General features: G+C 46.8%; 1 protein-coding gene across 1 annotated transcript in view; it reads right to left on the minus strand.

Moving 5' to 3' along the window:
- Positions 1 to 12,389, minus strand: part of Pgant9 (polypeptide N-acetylgalactosaminyltransferase 9) — a gene marked incomplete in the record, with an annotated part of 429,187 nt that extends 416,798 nt beyond the window's left edge. The window contains 1 exon segment of the mRNA XM_070092791.1: positions 12,268 to 12,389.
- Positions 12,390 to 13,485: the final 1,096 nt, after the last annotated feature.

Below are 13,485 nucleotides of genomic sequence, written 5' to 3' on the forward strand. Positions count from 1 at the left end.
CTTGTTGCAAACCTTTGTACTTTCTCTAACTTCTTGACGTGCTTGACCAGGTGTGGGTTCCAGACTGGTGCCGCATACTCCAGTATGGGCCTAACATACACAGTGGACAGTGTCTTGAACGATTCCTTATTAAGGTATCGGAACGCTATTCTCAGGTTTGCCAGGCGCCCGTATGCTGCAGCGGTTATTTGGTTGATGTGTGCCTCCGGTGATGTGCTCGGTGTTATGGTCACCCCAAGGTCTTTCTCCCTGAGTGAGGTCTGTAGTCTTTTTGTCCACCTAGCCTATACTCTGTCTTCGGTCTTCTTTGCCCCTCCCCAATCTTCATGACTTTGCATTTGGCTGGATTGAATTCGAGAAGCCAGTTACTGGACCACATGTCCAGCCTGTCCAGGTCTCTTTGCAGTCCTGCCTCATCCTCGTCCGATTTAATTCTTCTCATCAACTTCACGTCATCTGCGAACAGGGACACTTCAGAGTCTATTCCTTCCATCATGTCGTTCACATATATCAAAAATAGCACTGGTCCTAGAACTAACCCCTGTGGGACCCCGCTCGTAACAGGCGCCCACTGTGATACCTCTTCACGTACCATGACTCGTTGCTGCCTCCCTGTCAGGTATTCCCTTATCCATTGCAGTGCCCTCCCTTTTACATGCGCCTGATCCTCCAGCTTCTGCACTAATCTCTTGTGGGGAACTGTGTCAAAGGCCTTCCTGCAGTCTAGGAAAACGCAATCTACCCACCCCTCTCTCTCGTGTCTTAATTCTGTTACCTTGTCATAAAACTCCAGGAGGTTTGTAATACAAGATTTGCCTTCCATGAACCCATGCTGGTTTTCATTTATAATCTTGTTCCTTTCCAGGTGTTCGACCACTCTCCTCCTGATAATCTTCTCCATGACTTTACACACAGTACATGTCAGAGACACAGGTCTGTAGTTTAGTGCCTCGTTTCTGTTTCCTTTCTTAAATATGGGGACTACATTAGCTGTCTTCCATTTCTCAGGTAGTTGCCCAGTTTCAAGGGATGTGTTGAAGATTGTGGTTAGAGGCACGCACAGCATCTCTGCTCCTTCTCTAAGGACCCATGGGGAGATGTCCGGTCCCATCGCCTTTGAGGTGTCAAGGTCACTTAAGAGCTTCTTCACCTCCTCCTCAGTTGTTCGTATGTCATCCAACACTTGTTGGTATATTCCCTCTTGATGTTCCCTTCTGTGCTGTCTTCCCACAGCCCTTCCTGTCTCTACTGTAAAAACTTCCTTAAATCTCCTGTTCAGCTCCTCACATACCTCCTGATCATTTCTTGTGAGTTCTCCACCTTCTGTCCTTAATCTGATCACCTGGTCTTTGACTGTTGTCTTCCTCCTGATGTGGCTATACAACAGTTTCGGGTCAGTCTTGATTCTCAATGCTATGTCATTTTCATACTGTCACTGGGCCTCCCTCCTTACCTGTGCGTACTCATTCCTGGCTCTGCGACTGATCTCCCTATTTTCGTGTGTTCTCTGCCTTCTGTACTTTTTCCATTCTCTATTGCACTTTGTTTTTTGCCTCTTACACCGTCGGGTAAACCAGGGGCTCGTTCTGGTCTTCCCGTTGTTACTGTTGCCCTTGGGAATAAACCTTTCCACTGCCTCCTTGCATTTTGTTGTTACATATTCCATCATTTCATTTACTGGCTTTCCTGCCAGTTCTCTGTCTCACTGGACCTCCCGCAGGAAGTTCTTCAACCATATGTAGTCCCCTCTTTTATAGTCAGGCTTTCCCATTCAACTCCTGTTATTCTCTCCACTTGCAGCTCTACTATGTATTCAAAGCACAGAACCACGTGGTCGCTAGCTCCTATGGGACTCTCATACTTGATGTCCTCCATGTCTGAGCTGCCCAGGGTGAACACAAGGTCCAATCTTGCTGGTTCATCCTCCCCTCTCACTCTGGTAGTGTCCTTAACATGTTGGTGCATGAGGTTTTCCAGCACCACGTCCAACATCCTCTGTGTGTGTGTGTGTGTGTGTGTGTGTGTGTGTGTGTGTGTGTGTGTGTGTTTGTCTGTCTCGTGCCGAACAGGTAAAACAGGTTAATTAATAAGAACTTTAAAATTAAATCTTATCTAAAATTTTCTCTTATACGTTTAAAGATATATTTTTTCATTAATGTTAACGTAAAAATTAATAATTTTGTCCCAAAAGAACCTTATGAAACTTAACCTATTATAATAAGAGCAATTTAGTTTATCCTAATCCAACTAAATATATTTTACATAAGTTTACAATAATTTAATGACAAAGATGCACAATGAAGTGTTTCTTTTCGTTTGATTCAGAATGATTTTCTGCGAAATTATTGCATACACAAATTTTCACTTGCCCTATTCGGCAAGAAGTTGCTATTTAAGCCAAAATCGCAGGGTTTACTTACTCAGCACGACATTATATGCAACACACTGGCCGTTTCCCACCAAGCAGGGTGTCACGAAGAAGAAAAACTTTCTCCATCATTCACTCCATCACAGTCTTGCCAGAGGCCTTCTTACACTACAATTATAAAACTGCAGCACTAACAGCCGTTCTTCAGAGTGCCGGCACTGTACTTCCCATCTCCAGGACTCAAGTCCGGCCTGCCAGTTTCCCTGAATCCCTTCATAAATATTACCTTGCTCTCACACCAACATCACGTCAAGTCCTAAAAACCATTTGTCTCCATTCGCTCCTATTTAACACGCTCACACATGCTTGCTGGAAGTCCAAGCCCCTCGCACACAAAACCTCCTTTACCCCCCTCCCTCCAGCCTTTCCTATACCGGCCTCTACCCCGCTTTCCTTCCACTACAGATTTATACACTCTCGAAGTCATTCTATTTTGTTCTATCCTCTCTATGTCCGAACCACCTCAACAACCCCTCCTCAGCCCTCTGGATAATAGTTTTGGTAAACCTGCACCTCCTCCTAATTTCCAGACTATGAATTCTCTGCATTATATTCACACTATATATTGTCCTCAGACATCTCCAATTCCTCCAGCCTTCTCCTTGTTGCAATATTCACCACCCATGCTTCGCACCCATATAAGAGCGTTTTTATAACTATACTCTCATACATTTCTCTCTGCTTCCATGGACAAAGTTTTGTCTCCACAGACTCCTCAGTGTACCACTCGCCTTTTTGCCCTCTTCAGTTCTATGATTCGCCTCCTCTTTCATAGACCCATGTGCTGACACGTCCACTCTTAAATATCTGAATACATTCACCTCCTCCATACTCTCTCCCTCCAGTCTCTCGTTACCTAATTTTTTTATCATCACCTTACTCTTTCCTATATTCATTTTTAATTTTCCTCTTTTACATAACCTACCAAACTCAAAAACCAACCTGTGCAACTTCTCTTCAGAATCTCCCAAAAGCACAGCGTCATCAGCAAAGAGCAACTGTGATAACTCCCACTTTGTGTTGGATTCTTTATCTTGTAACCTCACACCTCTTGCCAACACCCGAGCATTCACTTCTCTTACAACCACATCTATAAATATAATGAACAACCATGGTGACATCACACATCCATGTCTAAGGCCTACTTTTATTGGGAAATAATCTCCCTCTCTCCTACATACTCTAACCTGAGCCTCACTATCCTCGTTAAAACTTTTCACTACTTTCAATAACCTACCTCCTGTTCCATACATTTGTAACATATGCCGTATTGTCCCCCCCCCCTATCTACCCTGTCATATGCCTTTTCCAAATCCATAAATGCCACAGAAACATCTTTACCCTTATCTAAATACTGTTCACCTATATGTTTCACTGTAAACACTCGGTCCACACACCCCCTACCCTTCCTAAAGCCTCTTTGTTCATCTGGTTTCCTAATCTCCTCTTCCTTCACCTCTCTCATGCTTACTGCTTCCCTTTTCCTTGTATACCATCTACCTTTCACTCTCACTGTAGCTACAACTGAAAAGTGATCTGATATATCTGTGGCCCCTCTATAAACATGTACATCTTGAAGTCTACCCAACAGTCTTTTATCTACCAATACGTAGTCCAACAAACTACTGTCATTACGCCCTACGTCTTATCTTGTATACTTATGTATCCTTTTTCTTAAAATATGCATTATCTATAACCAAACCCCTTTCTATACAAAGTTCAATCAAAGGGCTCCCATTATCATTAACACCTGGCACCCCGAACTTACCTACCACCCCCACCTTAAATGCTTCTCCAACGTCAACATTTAGATCCCCTACCACAGTTACTCTCTCACTTGGTTTAAAAGTTCCTACACACTCGCTTAACATCTTCCACAATCTCTCTCTCTCTCTCTCTTTCCTCTACCCTTCTCTCGTCTCCAGGTGCATACACTTATTATGACCCACTTTTCGCATCCGATCCTTATTCTAATCCACATAATCCTTGAATTTATACATTTATATTCCCTCTTTTCCTTCCATAATTGATCCTTCAACATTATTGCTACCTCTTCCTTAGCTCTAACTCTCTCAGATACTCCGGACTTAATCAAATTTATTTCTCCCCACTGAAGCTCACCTACCCCCTTCAGCTTTGTTTCGCTTAGAGCCAAGACATCCAGCTTCTTTTCATTCATAAAGTCAATCATCTCTTTATCTGCACTAAATCCACGCACATTCAAGCATCCCGGTTTTATAGTTTTTCTTCTCTTTTTTAGTATGTTCTACAGGAGAAGGAGTTAATAGCCAATTGCTCCTGGCATTTTTAGTCGCCTCATACGATACGCATGGCTTACGGAGGAAAGATTCTTTGTCATTTCCCCATGGAGAATAGAGTAAATAAAGAATAACACGAACTGTTAAGAAAAAAGAAGAAAAACTTAAATGTGTGTGTATGTATATATGTGCATGTGCAGGCCTGTGTAGTGTGACCTAAGTGTAAGTAGGGGGACGAAAACAATAACTAGCTACTCGGGGGACACAATCACCTGGCACAGATTTTTGGATGTTGTTACAACGTCGCCAATACGCCCCTGTTGTTAATGTCTCCAGTACTGTGTTTTGATGAACTGTGATATAGGGCTCTTACCATTTATCGCAATACGAGTTAGGGTACAATACATTTCAGTACGTTATTAAACAATGGGTGTTGAAGTTCTCTGGGAGTACAGGATGGGTATGCAAGTTCTCTGGGAGAATACAGATTCGATGCGGGAGTGCTCGAGAGAGTTCCTGATAGGAATGGCATTGTTCTGGGAGAGTACAGGATGAGTGTTGGATTACTCTGCCATAATACAGGAATGGAGTTCTCACAGAGTACAGGATGCGTGTCTCACGAAATCGTAATGACACGATTACAAACAAACCATACCACGGACGGAGATAGAACCCGCGATCAGCGAGTCTCAAAACTCCACTGGCTAACGCGACGGTCTGGAGTTTTGAGAGACTGATCGCGGGTTCTATTCCCGTCCGTGGTATGGTTTGTTTAGGATGCGTGTGTGTGTGTGTGTGTGTGTGTGTGTGTGTGTGTGTGTGTGTGTGTGTGTGTGTGTGTGTGTGTGTGTGTGTGTGTGTGTGTGTGTGTGTGTGTGTGCGCGCGCGCGCGCGCGCGTCTGTCCGCCTCTCCTTCCCTCCACTTGTCCCTCCTTTCCTCTCTCCTATGTCTCTCTCCTTCCCTCCATCCGTCAGACCCTCTTCCATTCCATCCCTCCTTACCTCTGTCCATCTATCATTTTGATGCGTTTATAGACATCAGAGTTGAATTTTGTCATGCTGTTAATTACTCTTCATCTCTATTGATGTTTTCCATTGGTCGTTATTTACGTCTTAAATCAAATCTTCAGAAAATGTAGTTTACATGTTCACTGCCACTCCACCCACTATACCCTCCCACCACTCCACCCACTACACCCTCCCACTACTCCACCCACTACACCCTCCCACTACTCCACCCACTATACCCTCCCACCACTCCACCCACTATACCCTCCCACTACTCCACGCAATATACCCTCCCACCACTCCACCCACTACACCCTCCCACCACTCCACCCACTATACCCTCCCACCACTCCACCCACTATACCCTCCCACCACTCCACCCACTATACCCTCCCACCACTCCACCCACTATAACCTCCCACCACTCCACCCACTATACCCTCCCACTATTCCACCCACTATACCCTCCCACCACTCCACCCACTATACCCTCCCACTACTCCACCCACTATACCCTCCCACCACTCCTCCCACTATACACTCCCACTACTCCACCCACTATACACTCCCACTACTCCACCCACTATACCCTCCCACTACTCCACCCACTATACCCTCCCACAACTCCACCCACTATAACCTCCCACTACTCCACCCACTATACCCTCCCACCACTCCACCCACTATACCCTCCCACCACTCCACCCACTATACCCTCCCACCACTACACCCTCCCACCACTCCACCCACTACACCCTCCCACCACTCCACCCACTACACCCTCCCACCACTCCACCCACTACACCCTCCCACCACTCCACCCACTACACCCTCCCACCACTCCACCCACTATACCCTCCCACTACTCCACCCACTATACCCTCCCACCACTCCACCCACTATACCCTCCCACCACTCCACCCACTATACCCTCCCACCACTCCACCCACTATACCCTCCCACCACTCCACCCACTATACCCTCCCACCACTCCACCCACTATACCCTCCCACCACTCCACCCACTATACCCTCCCACCACTCCACCCACTATACCCTCCCACTACTCCACCCACTATACCCTCCCACTACTCCACCCACTATACACTCCCACTACTCCACCCACTATACCCTCCCACTACTCCACCCACTATACCCTCCCACTACTCCACCCACTATACCCTCCCACTACTCCACCCACTATACCCTCCCACCACTCCACCCACTATACCCTCCCACCACTCCACCCACTATACCCTCCCACCACTCCACCCACTATACCCTCCCACCACTCCACCCACTACACCCTCCCACCACTCCACCCACTAAACCCTCCCACCACTCCACCCACTAAACCCTCCCACCACTCCACCCACTACAACCTCCCACCACTCCACCCACTACACCCTCCCACCACTCCACCCACTACACCCTCCCACCACTCCACCCACTATACCCTCCCACTACTCCACCCACTATACCCTCCCACCACTCCACCCACTATACCCTCCCACCACTCCACCCACTATACCCTCCCACCACTCCACCCACTATACCCTCCCACCACTCCACCCACTATACCCTCCCACCACTCCACCCACTATACCCTACCACCACTCCACCCACTACACCCTCCCACCACTCCACCCACTATACCCTCCCACTACTCCACCCACTATACCCTCCCACCACTCCACCCACTATACCCTCCCACCACTCCACCCACTATACCCTCCCACCACTCCACCCACTATACCCTCCCACTACTCCACCCACTATACCCTCCCACTACTCCACCCACTATACCCTCCCACTACTCCACCCACTATACCCTCCCACTACTCCACCCACTACACCCTCCCACCACTCCACCCACTATACCCTCCCACCACTCCACCCACTATACCCTCCCACTACTCCACCCACTACACCTTCCCACCACTCCATCCACTATACCCTCCCACCACTCCACCCACTATACCCTCCCACTACTCCACCCACTACACCCTCCCACCACTCCACCCACTATACCCTCCCACCACTCCACCCACTATACACTCCCACCACTCCACCCACTACACCCTCCCACTACTCCACCCACTATACCCTCCCACTACTCCACCCACTATACCCTCCCACTACTCCACCCACTATACCCTCCCACTACTCCACCCACTATACCCTCCCACTACTCCACCCACTACACCCTCCCACCACTCCACCCACTACACCCTCCCACCACTCCACCCACTATACCCTCCCACTACTCCACCCACTATACCCTCCCACTACTCCACCCACTACACCCTCCCACCACTCCACCCACTATACCCTCCCACCACTCCACCCACTATACCCTCCCACTACTCCACCCACTATACCCTCCCACCACTCCACCCACTATACCCTCCCACCACTCCACCCACTATACCCTCCCACCACTCCACCCACTATACCCTCCCACTACTCCACCCACTATACCCTCCCACTACTCCACCCACTATACCCTCCCACTATTCCACCACTATACCCTCCCACCACTCCACCCACTATACCCTCCCACCACTCCACCCACTATACCCTCCCACTACTCCACCCACTACACCCTCCCACCACTCCACCCACTATACACTCCCACCACTCCACCCACTATACACTCCCACCACTCCACCCACTACACCCTCCCACCACTCCACCCACTATACCCTCCCACTACTCCACCCACTATACCCTCTCACTACTCCACCCACTATACCCTCCCACTACTCCACCCACTACACCCTCCCACCACTCCACCCACTACACCCTCCCACTACTCCACCCACTACACCCTCCCACCACTCCACCCACTATACCCTCCCACTACTCCACCCACTACACCCTCCCACCACTCCACCCACTACACCCTCCCACCACTCCACCCACTATACCCTCCCACTACTCCACCCACTATACCCTCCCACCACTCCACCCACTATACCCTCCCACCACTCCACCCACTATACCCTCCCACCACTCCACCCACTATACCCTCCCACCACTCCACCCACTATACCCTCCCACTACTCCACCCACTATACCCTCCCACTACTCCACCCACTATACCCTCCCACTATTCCACCCACTATACCCTCCCACCACTCCACCCACTATACCCTCCCACTACTCCACCCACTACACCCTCCCACTACTCCACCCACTACACCCTCCCACCACTCCACCCACTATACCCTCCCACTACTCCACCCAATACACCTTCCCACCACTCCACCCACTATACACTCCCACCACTCCACCCACTACACCCTCCCACCACTCCACCCACTATACCCTCCCACTACTCCACCCACTACTCCACCCACTATACCCTCCCACTACTCCACCCACTATACCCTCCCACTACTCCACCCACTACACCCTCCCACCACTCCACCCACTACACCCTCCCACTACTCCACCCACTACACCCTCCCACCACTCCACCCACTATACCCTCCCACCACTCCACCCACTATACCCTCCCACTACTCCACCCACTACACCCTCCCACCACTCCACCCACTATACCCTCCCACCACTCCACCCACTATACCCTCCCACTACTCCACCCACTATACCCTCCCACCACTCCACCCACTATACCCTCCCACCACTCCACCCACTATACCCTCCCACCACTCCACCCACTATACCCTCCCACTACTCCACCCACTACACCCTCCCACTACTCCACCCTCCCACTACTCCACCCTCCCACTACTCCACCCACTATACCCTCCCACTATTCCACCCACTATACCCTCCCACCACTCCACCCACTATACCCTCCCACTACTCCACCCACTATACCCTCCCACTACTCCACCCACTATACCCTCCCACCACTCCACCCACTATACCCTCCCACTACTCCACCCACTATACCCTCCCACTACTCCACCCACTATACCCTCCCACTACTCCACCCACTACACCCTCCCACTACTCCACCCTCCCACTACTCCACCCACTACACCCTCCCACTACTCCACCCACTACACCCTCCCACTACTCCACCCTCCCACTACTCCACCCTCTATATCCTCTCACCACTCCACACCTACATTCCATCAACCACTCCACACTTATTTTCGCTACCTCCGTCTCTCCACGTTTAGTATGGGATTTTCTTCCCTCCCTCGCCATCAGTTTCACGCAGACAGTGGCCTGAGAGAGTGGAGGATGTAGAGAACCTTCTATTCTATCCTTACCTTAAACTTCTGATAATAGTAGATCATTTATCTGCAACCATACTAGTTAAGGATTGAAGTTTTCAGCCTCTCTATGTACTCGTGTACTCCCTTCCATCTTCCTCCTCTACCAATGTAACAGCCTCCGACCTTCCTCACCTTCATTACTGCTTCCATATTGTACCACAAAGTTTTGAGAAGTCTTTACATTGTTATGATTCCTAGGAAAGAGGAGTTTAAAACAACCATGTCCAACCTAAACCTGTATAATTTAATGTTCATCTTAAAGGTTCAAGTTTTAATTAGGATATACCAATGTACCTAGGTAGTAGGTTGGTAGACAGCAACCACCCAGGGAGGTACTACCGTCCTGCCAAGTGAGTGTATAACGAAAGCCTGTGATTGTTTTACATGATGGTAGGATTGCTGATGTCCTTTTTTGTCTCAAACATGCAAGATTTCAGGTACGTCTTGCTACTTCTACTTACACTTAGGTCACACTACACATACATGTACAAGCATATATATACACACACACACCCCTCTGGGTTTTCTATTTTCTTTCTAGTTCTTGTTTATTTCCTCTTACCTCCATGGGTAAGTGGAACAGAATTCTTCCTCCGTAAGCCATGCGTGTTGTAAGAGGCGACTAAAATGCCGGGAGCAAGGGGCTAGTAATCCCTTCTCCTGTATAAATTACTATATTTGAAAAGATACTTTTTTTCTTTTTGGGCCACCCTGCCTCGGTGGGATACGGCCGGTTTGTTGAAAAAAAAAATAATACCAATGTAATTGACAAAGTCACTAATGAAGAAGTCTATTATAGTGTGCACACCTCAAACTCTTCGATCTTGCGTGGTTGTTCGGTGAATGTTGGGATAGTGTTGAATGATGCTTTTGGAGGAGTGGTAGTTATATAAACTAGATATTAGAAGTAATGTTACTCTGAGGTGGAGGTTGCTAGTACTGGTAAGTAGTGGGAAAGATAGTGTGGAGGGATGGTAGGAGTGGTCATAAGATAAAGGGGTGGCGATGAGAGGGATAGTGACGGGCAGTTTTAAAGATGGTGCAAAAAGGTTTTATGGCTCCAGGAAGATAAATATTTCTTCGAGTTCGGACCAATCACCACTGAACAAATCTGTGAAGTGAGTGTATCACAGGTTACTGCGGGTGTCTGCTGATAAGCTCTGCAGGTTGGATACTGCTACAGACCAGAGCTGGTCTTCGTCAGTTAGCTGGAAAAAGTTGATAATTCTCGTGTCTCCTTCAAAACCTTCAGTAATTTAAAAAAAAAATACTGAATGCCTGCTGTCGAGTCTTTAGTTTATTAACTACGTTAAATCTTAAAACTCTACAGTTCTCAGACAGTAGGAACACAGTCACTGGTACAGTCAAACAAGGAGAGGAGGTAGATGCGTGTCACCTCATGTCATCAATGTTTAGATGATTAGATCACCAGACAATACGAGAAGCTTTTCACTTAGAAAACCTACATATAATTTTACATACAATATTATAAAAATACGCAAAGGTTCGATAAACATAGACCTACATTAGTGATTTATTAACCTAGTAAAAGTCAAAATCCGTGTGATTTATTTCCGTTGGGATCCTAGAAAAGGCAAGCATTAACAGAAACAAATCAATGGTAACGATATCCATGGGAAGACCACGCTCGCGAAGGCTCAGACACAATTTAGGAAGAGGATCTAGATGATAGGACATAACTAGCCCATACCATGACTAAAAGAGTAAGTTAAGAATTACAAATGAGAGCTGGAAAAAATGAAAAACACGAACATTTCTCTTGAAAGACAACAATACACATACCAATGAATAATCATAAACCAAGCGAAAAAGTCACACAGACAGATGAGAACACAAAGAGAATAGGAAGTTAGATTCTCCATTCAGCTTTAAATTTGACAAGGGAAAGATAATTAAAAGCAACAAGAATTATTTTAGGAGCATAAATTCAGAAATAAAGTATTACACACTAGAGAGGAGGTACACTAAACGAGAGAAGCAGAATAACTTTGAAATATTTTATATACATATATACACATTGACATGTATACATATATTCACATATACACACATACTCCCTCCCCCATCCCCTCTATCTACCTAAACTTAGCTTCCTACCGGTAGACTGTCGCTGCTCACTTTCAAATTACGAGTGTAGTGAAGATCTTTTATGGAAAAGAACCTTGAACAGGAGTGAGAGCTTTAGTAAGCCAGAAAGCAAGATGAAAGAAAACTCAACCCGAATGTTGTAAGACGACTATAAATACAGAGTGACAGGGATGTGAGCGTCCTAAAGTGATCGTCACAATTGAATTTACCTGTCTTAAAGTAAAACAGGTGTGTCGTCGACCAGTGTGCAAGTATTCCAGGCTGTCGCTGCTTACTTCACGCATCAAGCTGTTGTCCACTGCTCTTTCACAAGGCTTACTTACACTGAAACGATTACCCCATTCACATTATCTCCCTCATTTTCGTTATCTCTGAACGCCTGATAACAAAACCAATGTACTGCTTATCTTAAGCAAACACCAGTAGTGCTGTCTTGTGTAGTGGTGATAATGTTTCCACTCAAAACAATACTATTGTTGTCCAAATTTAAATATTTTTTTAACTTTGGAGAAGAGTTTGAACATTACACATCTTGCATGTCCTTACGAAGCCAAGTATAAACTATTAACCTCTAATAAAAATAATTGTCACAATTACATTATAACACAGGATCTGTTGCTGCCGGATATACACAGTTAAGTTTAATTTAGATCGAGGCTGATCTTAGTTATATCGGCATACTTGTGACATATCCAATGTTTTCAACTATCAGGATCTACAGTAGTCTAGATTTTCTTCAGCTTCTCTCCTTCAGTTTTTCTTATCGGTAAGGTTACAAGTTTTCCCGATCTTCCTGATCATTTCATTCCCCATAGACACTTCTTGTTCTTACTTGGTACCCTTACTTGAGGTACAACTTCATACCTCGGCTACCTTGTCCCTCCCTGAATATCTCAACTAGCCTTTTTTTTTACCTTATTCTCACAGGCCTCTTCTTTCCTCCTTCATAACCAGCGCCTCCCGCAGGATTCCTTCCTTACCCAGGAAAAGCCTCTCACCACCTTACTCCTGCATGACCTGGGTCAATTTGGTCCTGCCTAAATTGACCCAGGTCGCACTAGAAAAACCTGATGTTGCTTAGTATAAATAGAGCAGAGTTTATTTCATATTTTCAGGATAGGTGTTGTGGGCCCCCCGTCCACATTTAATGTTTATACATTTAAAAATTTTGAGCATGATTCTCTAGTTCATGACAATGCTGTCCTTTGTAATTATAGGGATAACTTAATTATTGTCTTAATAAATCTCATTTCCCACGATAAATTATAATTCTCAAGTAATAGAACTAGAGCTTCCCTTGGAAGCTTCTGTAGCTACTGACTCCTTGAACCAAGAGAGACCAATTATTTGGACTGGCAGGCTACATCACCAGCTTAGCCTCCTATGATAGCTTTGCAGGCCTACGCATGCGTCAGTGTAAAGTAATG

This window comes from Cherax quadricarinatus, chromosome 40 (genome assembly GCF_038502225.1).
Source record: "Cherax quadricarinatus isolate ZL_2023a chromosome 40, ASM3850222v1, whole genome shotgun sequence".
In the NCBI taxonomy this organism is placed as follows: domain Eukaryota; kingdom Metazoa; phylum Arthropoda; class Malacostraca; order Decapoda; family Parastacidae; genus Cherax; species Cherax quadricarinatus.